General features: G+C 33.8%; 1 protein-coding gene across 1 annotated transcript in view; it reads left to right on the forward strand.

Annotated features, from left to right (window-relative positions):
* Positions 1-16: 16 nt before the first annotated feature.
* Positions 17-17,021, forward strand: part of LOC140399899 (breast cancer metastasis-suppressor 1 homolog) — a 126,777-nt gene continuing 109,772 nt past the window's right edge. Inside the window, exon 1 of the mRNA XM_072489381.1 lies at positions 17-270. The gene's annotated coding sequence lies outside the window, so the exon portion shown is untranslated. The remainder of the gene's footprint in view (positions 271-17,021) is intronic.

A 17,021-nucleotide genomic window follows, 5' to 3' on the forward strand; every position in this document is an offset into this window, starting at 1 on the left:
AGCCGCCCGCGCAGACTCAGTGTCGCCCCCTGACGCGCGCGCGGCGCCGACCGTTACCCTCAGAGCGAGGCGGGCCCGGCAGTTTGCTTTCAAATCCTATTCAAATTTCAAACGGCAAACAGGCCGCAAAACGCTCCCAAAACTATAGATATATATATATTTACACACACATCAATAAAAACACATTTACTGCCACTTCCCTTCACCGTCTCCCCACACTCGCGCCGCTGGCTCAGAAACTGGAGCCTCTGAGGAGCCGGGCCCGGAGCGGTGAGTTTCCCCGACCTTTAACTGCCGTATTCTTCTTTATTATCAGTGCATCCTCTTTATATATCCGTGCATAATGTGTATCAGTGTTTGGGTTCACTTTTATACATGTGTATAATGTGTATCAGTGTTTGGGTTCACTTTTATACATGTGTATAATGTATATCAGTGTCTGGGTTCACTTTTATACATGTGTATAATGTGTATCAGTGTCTGGGTTCACTTTTATACATGTGTGTAATGTATATCAGTGTCTGGGTTCACTTTTATACATGTGTATAATGTATATTAGTGTCTGGGTTCACTTTTATACATCTGTATAATGTATATCCGTGTCTGGGTTCACTTTTATTCATGTGTGTAATGTATATCAGTGTCTGGGTTCACTTTTATACATCTGTATAATGTATATCAGTGTCTGGGTTCACTTTTATACATGTGTATAATGTATATCAGTGTCTGGGTTCACATTAATACATGTGTATAATGTATATCAGTGTCTGGGTTCACTTTTATACATGTGTATAATGTATATCAGTGTCTGGGTTCACATTAATACATGTGTATAATGTATATCAGTGTCTGGGTTCACTTTTATACATGTGTATAATGTATATCAGTGTTTGGGGTCACTTTTATACATGTGTATAATGTATATCAGTGTCTCGGTTCACTTTTATACATGTGTATAATGTATATCAGTGTCTGGGTTCACTTTTATACATGTGTATAATGTATATCAGTGTTTAAGTTCACTTTTATACATGTGTGTAATGTGTATCAGTGTTTGGGTTCACTTTTATACATGTGTATAATGTATATCATGTCTGGGCTCACTTTTATACATGTGTATAATGTATATCAGTGTCTGGGTTCACTTTTATACATGTGTATCAGTGTCTGGGTTCACTTTTATTCATGTGTATCAGTGTCTGGGCTCACTTTTATACATGTGCATAATGTATATCAGTGTCTGCGTTCACTTTTATACATGTGTATAATGTATATCAGTGTCTGGGTTCACTTTTATACATGTGTATAATGTATATCAGTGTTTGGGTTCACTTTTATACATGTGTATAATGTATATCAGTGTCTCGGTTCACTTTTATACATGTGTATAATGTATATCAGTGTCTGGGTTCACTTTTATACATGTGTATAATGTATATCAGTGTTTAAGTTCACTTTTATACATCTGTGTAATGTGTATCAGTGTTTGGGTTCACTTTTATACATGTGTATAATGTATATCATGTCTGGGCTCACTTTTATACATGTGTATAATGTATATCAGTGTCTGGGTTCACTTTTATACATGTGTATCAGTGTCTGGGTTCACTTTTATTCATGTGTATCAGTGTCTGGGCTCACTTTTATACATGTGCATAATGTATATCAGTGTCTGCGTTCACTTTTATACATGTGTATAATGTATATCAGTGTCTGGAGTCACTTTTATACATGTGTATAATGTATATCTGTGTCTGGGTTCACATTTATACATGTGTATAATGTGTATCAGTGTCTGGCGTCACTTTTATACATGTGTATAATGTATATCTGTGTCTGGGTTCACATTTATACATGTGTATAATGTGTATCAGTGTTTAGGTTCACTTTTATACATGTGTGTAATGTGTATCAGTGTCTGGGTTCACATTTATACATGTGTGTAATGTGTATCAGTGCTTGGGTTCACTTTTATACATTTGTATCAGTGTTTGGGTTCACTTTTATACATGTGTATAATGTACATCAGTGTCTGGGTTCACTTTTATACATGTGTATAATGTGTATCAGTGTCTGGGTTCACTTTTATACATGTGTATAATGTATATCAGTGTCTGGGTTCTCTTTTATACATGTGTATAATGTATATCTGTGTCTGGGCTCACTTTTATACATGTGTATCAGTGTCTGGGTTCACATTTATACATGTGTATAATGTGTATCAGTGTCTGGGTTCACTTTTATACATATGTATAATGTATATCAGTGTCTGGGTTCTCTTTTATACATGTGTATAATGTGTATCAGTGTCTGGGTTCACTTTTATACATGTGTGTAATGTATATCAGTGTTTGGGTTCACTTTTATACATGTGTATAATGTGTATCAGTGTTTGGGTTCACTTTTATACATGTGTGTAATGTGTATCAGTGTCTGGGTTCACTTTTATGCATGTGTATAATGTATATCAGTGTCTGGGTTCACTTTTATACATGTGTATAATGTATATCAGTGTCTGGGTTCACATTTATACATGTGTATAATGTATATCATGTCTGGGCTCACTTTTATACATGTGTATAATGTGTATCAGTGTCTGGGTTCACATCTATACATGTGTATAATGTGTATCCGTGTCTGGGTTCACTTTTATTCATGTGTATAATGTATATCAGTGTCTGGGCTCACTTTTATACATGTGTATAATGTGTATCAGTGTCTGGGCTCACTTTTATACATGTGTATAATGTGTATCAGTGTCTTGGCTCACTTTAATACATGTGTATAATGTGTATCAGTGTCTGGGTTCACTTTTATACATGTGTATCAGTGTCTGGGTTCACTTTTATACATGTATATAATATGTATCAGTGTCTGGGTTCACTTTTATACACGTGTGTCAGTGTCTGGGTTCACTTTTATACACGTGTATCAGTGTCTGGGTTCACTTTTATACATGTGTATAATGTGTATCAGTGTCTGGGTTCACATTTATACATCTGTATAATGTATATCTGTGTCTGGGTTCACTTATACATGTGTATAATGTATACCACTGTTTGGGTTCACTTTTATACATGTGTATAATGTATATCAGTGTTTGGGTTCACTTTTATACATGTGTATAATGTATATCAGTGTTAGGGTTCACTTTTATACATGTGTATAATGTATATCAGTGTCTGCGTTCACTTTTATACATGTGTATAATGTATATCAGTGTTAGGGTTCACTTTTATACATGTGTATAATGTATATCAGTGTCTGGGTTCACTTTTATACATGTGTATACTGTATATCAGTGTCTGGGTTCACTTTTATACATGTATATAATGTATATCAGTGCCTGGGTTCACTTTTATACATGTATATAATGTGTGTCAGTGACTGGGTTCACTTTTATACACGTGTATAATGTATATCAGTGTCTGGGTTCACTTTTATACATGTGTATAATGTATATCAGTGTCTGGGTTCACTTTTATACATGTATATAATGTGTGTCAGTGTCTGGGTTCACTTTTATACACGTGTATCAGTGTCTGGGTTCACTTTTATACATGTGTATAATGGATATCAGTGTCTGAGTTCACTTTTATACATGTGTATAATGGATATCAGTGTCTGGGTTCACATTTATACATGTGTCTAATGTGTATCAGTGTCTGGGTTCACTTTTATACATGTGTATCATGTATATCAGTGGGTTCACTTTTATACATGTGTATACTGTATATCAGTGCTTGCGTTCAATTTATACATGTGTATATTGTATATCAGTGCTTGCGTTCAATTTGTACATGTGTATATTGTATATCAGTGTCTGGGTTCACTTTTATACATGTGTATAATGTGTATTAGTGTTTGAGTTCACTGTTATACATGTCTATAATGTACAGCAGTGTTTGGGTTCACTTATTTCCATGTGTATAATGTGTATCAGTGTCTGGGTTCACTTTTATTCATGTGTGTAATGTATATCAGTGTCTGGGTTCACATTTATACATGTGTATAATGTGTATCAGTGTCTGGGTTCACTTTTATACATGTGTGTAATGTGTATCAGTGTCTGGGTTTACTTTTATACATGTGTATAATGTATATCAGTGTCTGGGTTCACATTTATACATGTGTATAATGTGTATCAGTGTCTGGGTTCATTTTATACATGTGTATAATGTATATCAGTGGGTTCACTTTTATACATGTGTATAATGTATATCAGTTCTTGCGTTCAATTTATACATGTGTATAACGTATATCAGTGTCTGGGTTCACTTTTATACATGTGTATAATGTATATCAGTGTTTGGATTAACTTTTATACATGTGTATCATGTATATCAGTCTTTGGGTTCACTGTTATACATGTGTATAATGTATATCAGTGTCTGGGTTCACTTTCATACCTGTGTAGACTGTATATCAGTGCTTGCGTTCAATTTATACATGTGTATAATGTGTATCAGTGTCTGGGTTCACTTTTATACATGTTTATAATGTATATCAGTGTCTGGGTTCACATTTATACATGTGTATAATGTATATCAGTGTCTGGGTTCACTTTTATACTTGTGTATCAGTGTCTGGGTTCACTTTTATACATGTGTATAATGTGTATCAGTGTTTGGGTTCACCTTTATCCATGTGTATAATGTGTATCAATGTTTGGGCTCACTTTTATACATGTGTATACTGTATATCAGTGTCTGGGTTCACTTTCATACCTGTGTATCAGTGCCTGGGTTCACTTTCATACCTGTGTATACTGTATATCAGTGCTTGCGTTCAATTTGTACATGTGTATAATGTGTATCAGTGTCTGGGTTCACTTTTATACATCTGTGTAATGTGTATCAATGTTTGGGTTCACTTTTATACATGTGTATAATGTATATCAGTGTCTGGGTTCACTTATTTCCATGTGTATAATGTGTATCCGTGTCTGGGTTCACTTTTTTATTCATGTGTGTAATGTGTATCAGTGTCTGGGTTCACTTTTATTCATGTGTGTAATGTATATCAGTCTTTGGGTTCACTTTTATGCATGTGTATAATGTGTATCAATGTTTGGGCTCACTTTTATACATGTGTATAATGTATATCAGTGCTTGAGTTCAATTTATACGTGTATAATGTGTATCAGTGTCTGGGTTCGCTTTTATACATGTGTATAATGTGTATCAGTGTCTGGGCTCACTTTTATACATGTGTATAATGTGTATCAGTGTCTGGGTTCACTTTTATACATGTGTATAATGTGTATCAGTGTCTGGGTTCACATTTATACATGTGTGTAATGTGTATCAGTGCTTGGGTTCACTTTTATACATTTGTATCAGTGTTTGGGTTCACTTTTATACATGTGTATAATGTACATCAGTGTCTGGGTTCACTTTTATACATGTGTATAATGTGTATCAGTGTCTGGGTTCACTTTTATACATTTGTATCATTGTCTGGGTTCACTTTTATACATGTGTATAATGTGTATCAGTGTTTGGGTTCACCTTTATACACGTGTATAATGTGTATCAGTGTCTGGGTTCACTTTTATACATTTGTATCAGTGCCTGGGTTCACTTTTATACATGTGTATAATGTGTATCAGTGTTTGGGTTCACTTTTATACATGTGTATAATGTGTATCAGTGTTTGGGTTCACCTTTATACATGTGTATAATGTATATCAGTGTTTGGGTTCACTTATACATGTGTATAATGTATACCACTGTTTTGGTTCACTTTTATACATGTGTATAATGTGTGCCAGTGTTTGGGTTCACCTTTATACATGTGTATAATGTGTATCAATGTTGTGGTTCACTTTTATACATGTGTATAATGTATATCTGTGTCTGGGTTCACTTATACATGTGTATAATGTGTATTAGTGTTTGGGTTCACTTTTATACATGTGTATAATGTATATCAGTGTCTGGGTTCACTTTTATACATGTGTATAATGTATATCAGTGTCTGGGTTCACTTGTATACATGTGTATAATGTGTATCAGTGTTTGGGTTCACTTTTATACATGTGTATAATGTATATCAGTGTCTGGGTTCACATTTATACATGTGTATAATGTATATCAGTGTCTGGGTTCTCTTTTATACATGTGTATAATGTGTATCAGTGTCTGGGTTCACTTTTATACATGTGTATAATGTGTATCAGTATTAGGGTTCACTCTGATACATGTGTATAATGTGTATCAGTGTTTGGGTTCACTTTTATACATGTGTATAATGTATATCAGTGTCTGGGTTCACTTTTATACATGGGTATAATGTATATCAGTGTTTGGGTTCACTTTTATACACGTGTGTAACGTGTATCAGTGTTTGTGTTCACTTTTATACATGTGTATAATGTGTATCAGTGTCTGGGTTCACTTTTATACATGTGTATAATGTATATCAGTGTCTGGGTTCACTTTTATACATGTGTATAATGTGTATCAGTATTAGGGTTCACTTTTATACATCTGTATAATGTTTATCAGTGTCTGGGTTCACTTTTATACATGTGTATAATGTATATCAGTGTCTGGGTTCACATTTATACATGTGTATAATGTATTTCAGTGTCTGGGTTCACTTTTATACATGTGTATAATGTGTATCAGTATTAGGGTTCACTTTTATACATGTGTATAATGTGTATCAGTGTTTGGGTTCACTTTTATGCATGTGTATAATGTATATCAGTGTCTGGGTTCACTTTCATACACGGGTATAATGTATATCAGTGTCTGGGTTCACTTTTATACATGTGTAGAATGTGTATCAGTGTCTGGGTTCACTTTTATACATGTGTATAATGTGTATCAGTGTCTGGGTTCACATTTATACATGTGTATAATGTGTATCAGTGTCTGGGTTCACTTTTATACATGTGTATAATGTGTATCAGTGTCTGGGTTCACTTTTATACATGTGTATCAGTGTCTGGGTTCACTTTTATACATGTGTATAATGTATATCAGTGTTTGGGTTCACTTTTATACATGTGTATAATGTATACCACTGTTTGGGTTCACTTTTATACATGTGTATAATATATATCAGTGTCTGGGTTCACTTTTATACATGTGTATACTGTATATCAGTGCTTGCGTTCAATTTTATACATGTGTATAATGTATATCAGTGTCTGGGTTCACTTTCATACATGTGTATAATGTATATCAGTGTCTGCGTTCACTTTTATACATGTGTATAATGTGTATCAGTGTCTGGGTTCACATTTATACATGTGTATAATGTATATCAGTGTCTGGGTTCACTTTTATACATGTGTATAATGTATATCAGTGTCTGGGTTCACTTTAGTACTTGTGTATAATGTGTATCAGTGGGTGGGTTCACTTTTGTACTTGTGTAAAATGTGTATCAGTGTCTAGGTTCACTTTTATACATGTGTATAATGTGTATCAGTGTTTGGGTTCACTTTTATACATGTGTATAATGTGAATCAGTATCTGGGTTCACTTTTATACATGTGTATAATGTATATCAGTGTCTGGGTTCACTTTTATACATGTGTATAATGTGTATCCGTGTCTGGATTCACATTTATACATGTGTATCAATGTTGATGTTCACTTTTATACATGTGTATAATGTATATCAGTGTTTGGGTTCACTTTTAAACATGGGTATAATGTATATCAGTGTTTGGGTTCACTTTTATAGATAGGTATAATGTGTATCAGTGTTTGTGTTCACTTTTATACATCTGTATAATGTATATCAGTGTCTAGGTTCACTTTTATACATGTGTATAATGTAAATCAATGTTTAGGTTCACCTTTATACATGTGTATAATGTATATCAGTGCTTGCGTTCAATTTATACATGTGTATAATGTGTATCAGTGTCTGGGTTCACTTTTATACATGTGTATAATGTGTATCAGTGTTTGGGTTCACTTTTATACATGTGTATAATGTGTATCAATGTTGTGGTTCACTTTTATACATGTGTATAATGTATATCTGTGTCTGGGTTCACTTGTACATGCGTATAATGTATACCACTATTTGGGTTCACTTTTATACATGTGTATAATGTGTATCAGTGTCTGGGTTCACTTTTATACATGTGTATAATGTATATCAGTGTCTGGGTTCACTTTTATACATGTGTATAATGTATATCAGTGTCTGGGTTCACATTAATACATGTGTATAATGTATATCAGTGTCTGGGTTCACTTTTATACATGTGTATAATGTATATCAGTGTCTGGGTTCACTTTTATACATGTGTATAATGTATATCAGTGTCTGGGTTCACATTTATACAAGTGTATAATGTATATCAGTTTCTGGGTTCACTTTCATGCATGTGTATAATGTGTATCAATGTTTGGGTTCACTTTTATACATGTGTATAATGTGTATCAGTGTTTGGATTCACTTTTATACATGTGTATAATGTATATCAGTGTCCGGGTTCACATTTATACATGTGTGTAATGTGTATTAGTGCTTGGGTTCACTTTTATACATTTGTATCAGTGTCTGGGTTCACTTTTATACATGTGTATAATGTATATCAGTGTCTGGGTTCACTTTTATACATGTGTATCATGTATAACAGTCTTTGGGTTCACTGTTATACATGTGTATAATGTATATCAGTGTCTGGGTTCACTTACATACCTGTGTATACTGTATATCAGTGCTTGCGTTCAACTTATACATGTGTATAATGTGTATCAGTGTCTGGGCTCACTTTTATACATGTGTATAATGTGTATCAGTGTCTGGGTTCACTTTTATACATGTGTATAATGTATATCAGTGTTTGGGTTCACTTTTATACATGTGTATAATGTATATCAGTGTCTGGGTTCACTTTTATACATGTGTATCAGTGTCTCGGTTCACTTTTATACATGTGTATAATGTATATCAGTGTCTGGGTTCACTTTTATACATGTGTATAATGTATATCAGTGTTTAAGTTCACTTTTATACGTGTGTAATGTGTATCAGTGTTTGGGTTCACTTTTATACATGTGTATAATGTATATCATGTCTGGGCTCACTTTTATGCATGTGTATAATGTATATCAGTGTCTGGGTTCACTTTTATACATGTGTATCAGTGTCTGGGTTCACTTTTATTCATGTGTATCTGTGTCTGGGCTCACTTTTATACATGTGTATAATGTATATCAGTGTCTGGGGTCACTTTTATACATGTGTATAATGTATATCTGTGTCTGGGTTCACATTTATACATGTGTATAATGTGTATCAGTGTCTGGCGTCACTTTTATACATGTGTATAATGTATATCTGTGTCTGGGTTCACATTTATACATGTGTATAATGTGTATCAGTGTTTAGGTTCACTTTTATACATGTGTGTAATGTGTATCAGTGTCTGGGTTCACATTTATACATGTGTGTAATGTGTATCAGTGCTTGGGTTCACTTTTATACATTTGTATCAGTGTTTGGGTTCACTTTTATACATGTGTATAATGTACATCAGTGTCTGGGTTCACTTTTATACATGTGTATAATGTATATCTGTGTCTGGGCTCACTTTTATACATGTGTATCAGTGTCTGGGTTCACATTTATACATGTGTATAATGTGTATCAGTGTCTGGGTTCACTTTTATACATGTGTATAATGTATATCAGTGTCTGGGTTCACATTAATACATGTGTATAATTTATATCAGTGTCTGGGTTCACTTTTATACATGTGTATAATGTATATCAGTGTCTGGGTTCACTTTTATACATGTGTATAATGTATATCAGTGTCTGGGTTCACATTTATACATGTGTATAATGTATGTCAGTGTCTGGGTTCACTTTCATGCATGTGTATAATGTGTATCAATGTTTGGGTTCACTTTTATACATGTGTATAATGTGTATCAGTGTTTGGATTCACTTTTATACATGTGTATAATGTATATCAGTGTCCGGGTTCACTTTTATACATGTGTATAATGTATATCAGTGTCTGGGTTCACATTTATACATGTGTGTAATGTGTATCAGTGCTTGGGTTCACTTTTATACATTTGTATCAGTGTCTCGGTTCACTTTTATACATGTGTATAATGTATATCAGTGTCTGGGTTCACTTTTATACATGTGTATCATGTATAACAGTCTTTGGGTTCACTGTTATACATGTGTATAATGTATATCAGTGTCTGGGTTCACTTACATACCTGTGTATACTGTATATCAGTGATTGCGTTCAACTTATACATGTGTATAATGTGTATCAGTGTCTGGGCTCACTTTTATACATGTGTATAATGTGTATCAGTGTCTGGGTTCACTTTTATACATGTGTATAATGTATATCAGTGTCTGGGTTCACTTTTATACATGTGTATAATGTATATCAGTGTTTGGGTTCACTTTTATACATGTGTATAATGTATATCAGTGTCTGGGTTCACTTTTATACATGTGTATCAGTGTCTCGGTTCACTTTTATACATGTGTATAATGTGTATCAGTGTCTGGGTTCACTTTTATACATGTGTATAATGTGTATCAGTGTCTGGGTTCTCTTTTATACATGTGTATAATGTGTATCAGTGTCTGGGTTCACTTTTGTACATGTGTGTAATGTATATCAGTGTTTGGGTTCACTTTTATACATGTGTATAATGTGTATCAGTGTCTGGGTTCACTTTTATACATGTGTATACTGTATATCAGTGCTTGCCTTCAATTTATACATGTGTATAATGTGTATCAGTGTCTGGGTTCACTTTTATACATGTGTATAATGTGTATCAGTGTCTGGGTTCACTTTTATACTTGTGTATCAGTGTCTGGGTTCACTTTTATACATGTGTATAATGTGTATCAGTGTCTGGGTTCACTTTTATACATGTGTATAATGGATATCAGTGTCTGGGTTCACTTTTATACATGTGTATAATGTATATCAATCTTTGGGTTCACTTTTATACGTACCAGCCTCCCCGAGCAGGCGCCGGAATGTGGTGACTAGGGGCTTTTCACAGTAACTCCATCGAAGCCTACTTGTGACAATATGCGATTTTCATTTAATTTCATAGCAGTGTCTGGGTTCACTATTATACATGTGTATAATGTATATCAGTGTTTGTGTTCACTTTTATACATGTGTATAATGTATATCAGCCTTTGGGTTCACTTTTATGCATGTGTATAATGTGTATCAATGTTTGGGCTCACTTTTATACATGTGTATAATGTATATCAGTGCTTGCGTTCAATTTATACGTGTATAATGTGTATCAGTGTCTGGGTTCACTTTTATACATGTGTATAATGTGTATCAGTGTCTGGACTCACTTTTATACATGTGTATAATGTGTATCAGTGTCTGGGTTCACTTTTATACATGTGTATAATGTGTATCAGTGTCTGGGTTCACTTTTATACATTTGTATCAGTGTCTGGGTTCACTTTTATACATGTGTATAATGTGTATCAGTGTTTGGGTTCACCTTTATACACGTGTATAATGTGTATCAGTGTCTGGGTTCACTTTTATACATTTGTATCAGTGCCTGGGTTCACTTTTATACATGTGTATAATGTGTATCAGTGTTTGGGTTCACTTTTATACATGTGTATAATGTGTATCAGTGTTTGGGTTCACCTTTATACATGTGTATAATGTATATCAGTGTTTGGGTTCACTTATACATGTGTATAATGTATACCACTGTTTGGGTTCACTTTTATACATGTGTATAATGTGTGTCAGTGTTTGGGTTCACCTTTATACATGTGTATAATGTGTATCAATGTTGTGGTTCACTTTTATACATGTGTATAATGTATATCTGTGTCTGGGTTCACTTATACATGTGTATAATGTGTATTAGTGTTTGGGTTCACTTTTATACATGTGTATAATGCATATCAGTGTCTGGGTTCACTTTTATACATGTGTATAATGTATATCAGTGTCTGGGTTCACATTTATACATGTGTATAATGTATATCAGTGTCTGGGTTCACTTTTATACATGTGTATAATGTGTATTAGTATTAGGGTTCACTTTTATACATGTGTATAATGTGTATCAGTGTTTGGGTTCACTTTTATACATGTGTATAATGTATATCAGTGTCTGGGTTCACTTTCATACATGGGTATGATGTATATCAGTGTTTGGGTTCACTTTTATACACGTGTGTAATGTGTATCAGTGTTTGTGTTCACTTTTATACATCTGTATAATGTGTATCAGTGTCTGGGTTCACTTTTATACATGTGTAGAATGTGTATCAGTGTCTGGGTTCACTTTTATACATGTGTATAATGTGTATCAGTGTCTGGGTTCACATTTATACATGTGTATAATGTGTATCAGTGTCTGGGTTCACTTTTATACATGTGTATAATGTGTATCAGTGTCTGGGTTCACTTTTATACATGTGTATCAGTGTCTGGGTTCACTTTTATACATGTGTATAATGTATATCAGTGTTTGGGTTCACTTTTATACATGTGTATAATGTATACCACTGTTTGGGTTCACTTTTATACATGTGTATAATGTATATCTGTGTTTGGGTTCACTTTTATACATGTGTATAATGTATGTCAGTGTCTGTGTTCACTTTTATACATGTGTATAATGTGTATCAGTGTCTGGGTTCACTTTTATTCATGTGTATAATGTATATCCGTGTCTGGGTTCACTTTTATACATGTGTATACTGTATATCAGTGCTTGCGTTCAATTTTATACATGTGTATAATGTATATCAGTGTCTGGGTTCACATTTATACATGTGTATAATGTATATCAGTGTCTGGGTTCACTTTTATACATGTGTATAATGTGTATCAGTGTTTGGGTTCACTTTTATACATGTGTATAATGTGTATCAATGTTGTGGTTCACTTTTATACATGTGTATAATGTATATCTGTGTCTGGGTTCACTTATACATGCGTATAATGTATACCACTGTTTGGGTTCACTTTTATACATGTGTATAATGTGTATCAGTGTCTGGGTTCACATTTATACATGTGTATAATGTATATCAGTGTCTGGGTTCACTTTCATGCAAGTGTATAATGTGTATCAATGTTTCGGCTCACTTTTATACATGTGTATACTGTATATCAGTGCTTGCGTTCAATTTGTACATGTGTATAATGTGTATCAGTGTCTGGGTTCACTTTTATACATGTGTATAATGTGTATCAGTGTTTGGATTCACTTTTATACATGTGTATAATGTATATCAGTGTCTGGGTTCACTTTTATACATGTGTATCATTGATATCAGTGTCTGGGTTCACTTTTATACATGTGTATCATGTATAACAGTCTTTGGGTTCACTGTTATACATGTGTATAATGTATATCAGTGTCTGGGTTCACTTTCATACCTGTGTATACTGTATATCAGTGCTTGCGTTCAACTTATACATGTGTATAATGTGTATCAGTGTCTGGGCGCACTTTTATACATGTGTATAATGTGTATCAGTGTTTGGGTTCACTTTTGTACATGTGTATAATGTGTATCAGTGTCTGGGTTCACTTTTATACATGTGTATAATGTATATCAGTGTCTGGGTTCACTTTTATACATGTGTATACTGTATATCAGTGCTTGCGTTCAATTTATACATGTGTATAATGTGTATCAGTGTCTGGGTTCACTTTTATACATGTGTATACTGTATATCAGTGCTTGCATTCAATTTATACATGTGTATAATGTGTATCAGTGTCTGGGTTCACTTTTATACATGTGTATAATGTGTATCAGTGTCTGGGTTCACTTTTATACTTGTGTATCAGTGTCTGGGTTCACTTTTATACATGTGTATCATGTGTATCAGTGTCTGGGTTCACTTTTATACATGTGTATAATGGATATCAGTGTCTGGGTTCACATTTATACATGTGTATAATGTATGTCAGTGTCTGGGTTCACTTTCATGCATGTGTATAATGTGTATCAATGTTTGGGTTCACTTTTATACATGTGTATAATGTGTATCAGTGTTTGGATTCACTTTTATACATGTGTATAATGTATATCAGTGTCCGGGTTCACTTTTATACATGTGTATAATGTATATCAGTGTCTGGGTTCACATTTATACATGTGTGTAATGTGTATCAGTGCTTGGGTTCACTTTTATACATTTGTATCAGTGTCTCGGTTCACTTTTATACATGTGTATAATGTATATCAGTGTCTGGGTTCACTTTTATACATGTGTATCATGTATAACAGTCTTTGGGTTCACTGTTATACATGTGTATAATGTATATCAGTGTCTGGGTTCACTTACATACCTGTGTATACTGTATATCAGTGATTGCGTTCAACTTATACATGTGTATAATGTGTATCAGTGTCTGGGCTCACTTTTATACATGTGTATAATGTGTATCAGTGTCTGGGTTCACTTTTATACATGTGTATAATGGATATCAGTGTCTGGGTTCACTTTTATACATGTGTATAATGTATATCAATCTTTGGGTTCACTTTTATACGTACCAGCCTCCCCGAGCAGGCGCTGGAATGTGATGACTAGGGGCTTTTCACAGTAACTCCATTGAAGCCTACTTGTGACAATATGCGATTTTCATTTAATTTCATAGCAGTGTCTGGGTTCACTATTATACATGTGTATAATGTATATCAGTGTTTGTGTTCACTTTTATACATGTGTATAATGTATATCAGTCTTTGGGTTCACTTTTATGCATGTGTATAATGTGTATCAATGTTTGGGCTCACTTTTATACATGTGTATAATGTATATCAGTGCTTGCGTTCAATTTATACGTGTATAATGTGTATCAGTGTCTGGGTTCACTTTTATACATGTGTATAATGTGTATCAGTGTCTGGACTCAGTTTTATACATGTGTATAATGTGTATCAGTGTCTGGGTTCACATTTATACATGTGTGTAATGTGTATCAGTGCTTGGGTTCACTTTTATACATTTGTATCAGTGTTTGGGTTCACTTTTATACATGTGTATAATGTACATCAGTGTCTGGGTTCACTTTTATACATGTGTATAATGTATATCTGTGTCTGGGCTCACTTTTATACATGTGTATCAGTGTCTGGTTTCACATTTGTACATGTGTATAATGTGTATCAGTGTCTGGGTTCACTTTTATACATATGTATAATGTATATCAGTGTCTGGGTTCTCTTTTATACATGTGTATAATGTGTATCAGTGTCTGGGTTCACTTTTATACATGTGTGTAATGTATATCAGTGTTTGGGTTCACTTTTATACATGTGTATAATGTGTATCAGTGTCTGGGTTCACTTTTATACATGTGTATACTGTATATCAGTGCTTGCCTTCAATTTATACATGTGTATAATGTGTATCAGTGTCTGGGTTCACTTTTATACATGTGTATAATGTGTATCAGTGTCTGGGTTCACTTTTATACTTGTGTATCAGTGTCTGGGTTCACTTTTATACATGTGTATAATGTGTATCAGTGTCTGGGTTCACTTTTATACATGTGTATAATGGATATCAGTGTCTGGGTTCACTTTTATACATGTGTATAATGTATATCAATCTTTGGGTTCACTTTTATACGTACCAGCCTCCCCGAGCAGGCGCCGGAATGTGGTGACTAGGGGCTTTTCACAGTAACTCCATTGAAGCCTACTTGTGACAATATGCGATTTTCATTTAATTTCATAGCAGTGTCTGGGTTCACTATTATACATGTGTATAATGTATATCAGTGTTTGTGTTCACTTTTATACATGTGTATAATGTATATCAGCCTTTGGGTTCACTTTTATGCATGTGTATAATGTGTATCAATGTTTGGGCTCACTTTTATACATGTGTATAATGTATATCAGTGCTTGCGTTCAATTTATACGTGTAATATGTGTATCAGTGTCTGGGTTCACTTTTATACATGTGTATAATGTGTATCAGTGTCTGGACTCACTTTTATACATGTGTATAATGTGTATCAGTGTCTGGGTTCACTTTTATACATGTGTATAATGTGTATCAGTGTCTGGGTTCACTTTTATACATTTGTATCAGTGTCTGGGTTCACTTTTATACATGTGTATAATGTGTATCAGTGTTTGGGTTCACCTTTATACACGTGTATAATGTGTATCAGTGTCTGGGTTCACTTTTATACATTTGTATCAGTGCCTGGGTTCACTTTTATACATGTGTATAATGTGTATCAGTGTTTGGGTTCACTTTTATACATGTGTATAATGTGTATCAGTGTTTGGGTTCACCTTTATACATGTGTATAATGTATATCAGTGTTTGGGTTCACTTATACATGTGTATAATGTATACCACTGTTTGGGTTCACTTTTATACATGTGTATAATGTGTGTCAGTGTTTGGGTTCACCTTTATACATGTGTATAATGTGTATCAATGTTGTGGTTCACTTTTATACATGTGTATAATGTATATCTGTGTCTGGGTTCACTTATACATGTGTATAATGTGTATTAGTGTTTGGGTTCACTTTTATACATGTGTATAATGCATATCAGTGTCTGGGTTCACTTTTATACATGTGTATAATGTATATCAGTGTCTGGGTTCACATTTATACATGTGTATAATGTATATCAGTGTCTGGGTTCACTTTTATACATGTGTATAATGTGTATTAGTATTAGGGTTCACTTTTATACATGTGTATAATGTGTATCAGTGTTTGGGTTCACTTTTATACATGTGTATAATGTATATCAGTGTCTGGGTTCACTTTCATACATGGGTATGATGTATATCAGTGTTTGGGTTCACTTTTATACACGTGTGTAATGTGTATCAGTGTTTGTGTTCACTTTTATACATCTGTATAATGTGTATCAGTGTCTGGGTTCACTTTTATACATGTGTAGAATGTGTATCAGTGTCTGGGTTCACTTTTATACATGTGTATAATGTGTATCAGTGTCTGGGTTCACATTTATACATGTGTATAATGTGTATCAGTGTCTGG

This window comes from Scyliorhinus torazame, chromosome 24 (assembly GCF_047496885.1).
Source record: "Scyliorhinus torazame isolate Kashiwa2021f chromosome 24, sScyTor2.1, whole genome shotgun sequence".
Taxonomy (NCBI): domain Eukaryota; kingdom Metazoa; phylum Chordata; class Chondrichthyes; order Carcharhiniformes; family Scyliorhinidae; genus Scyliorhinus; species Scyliorhinus torazame.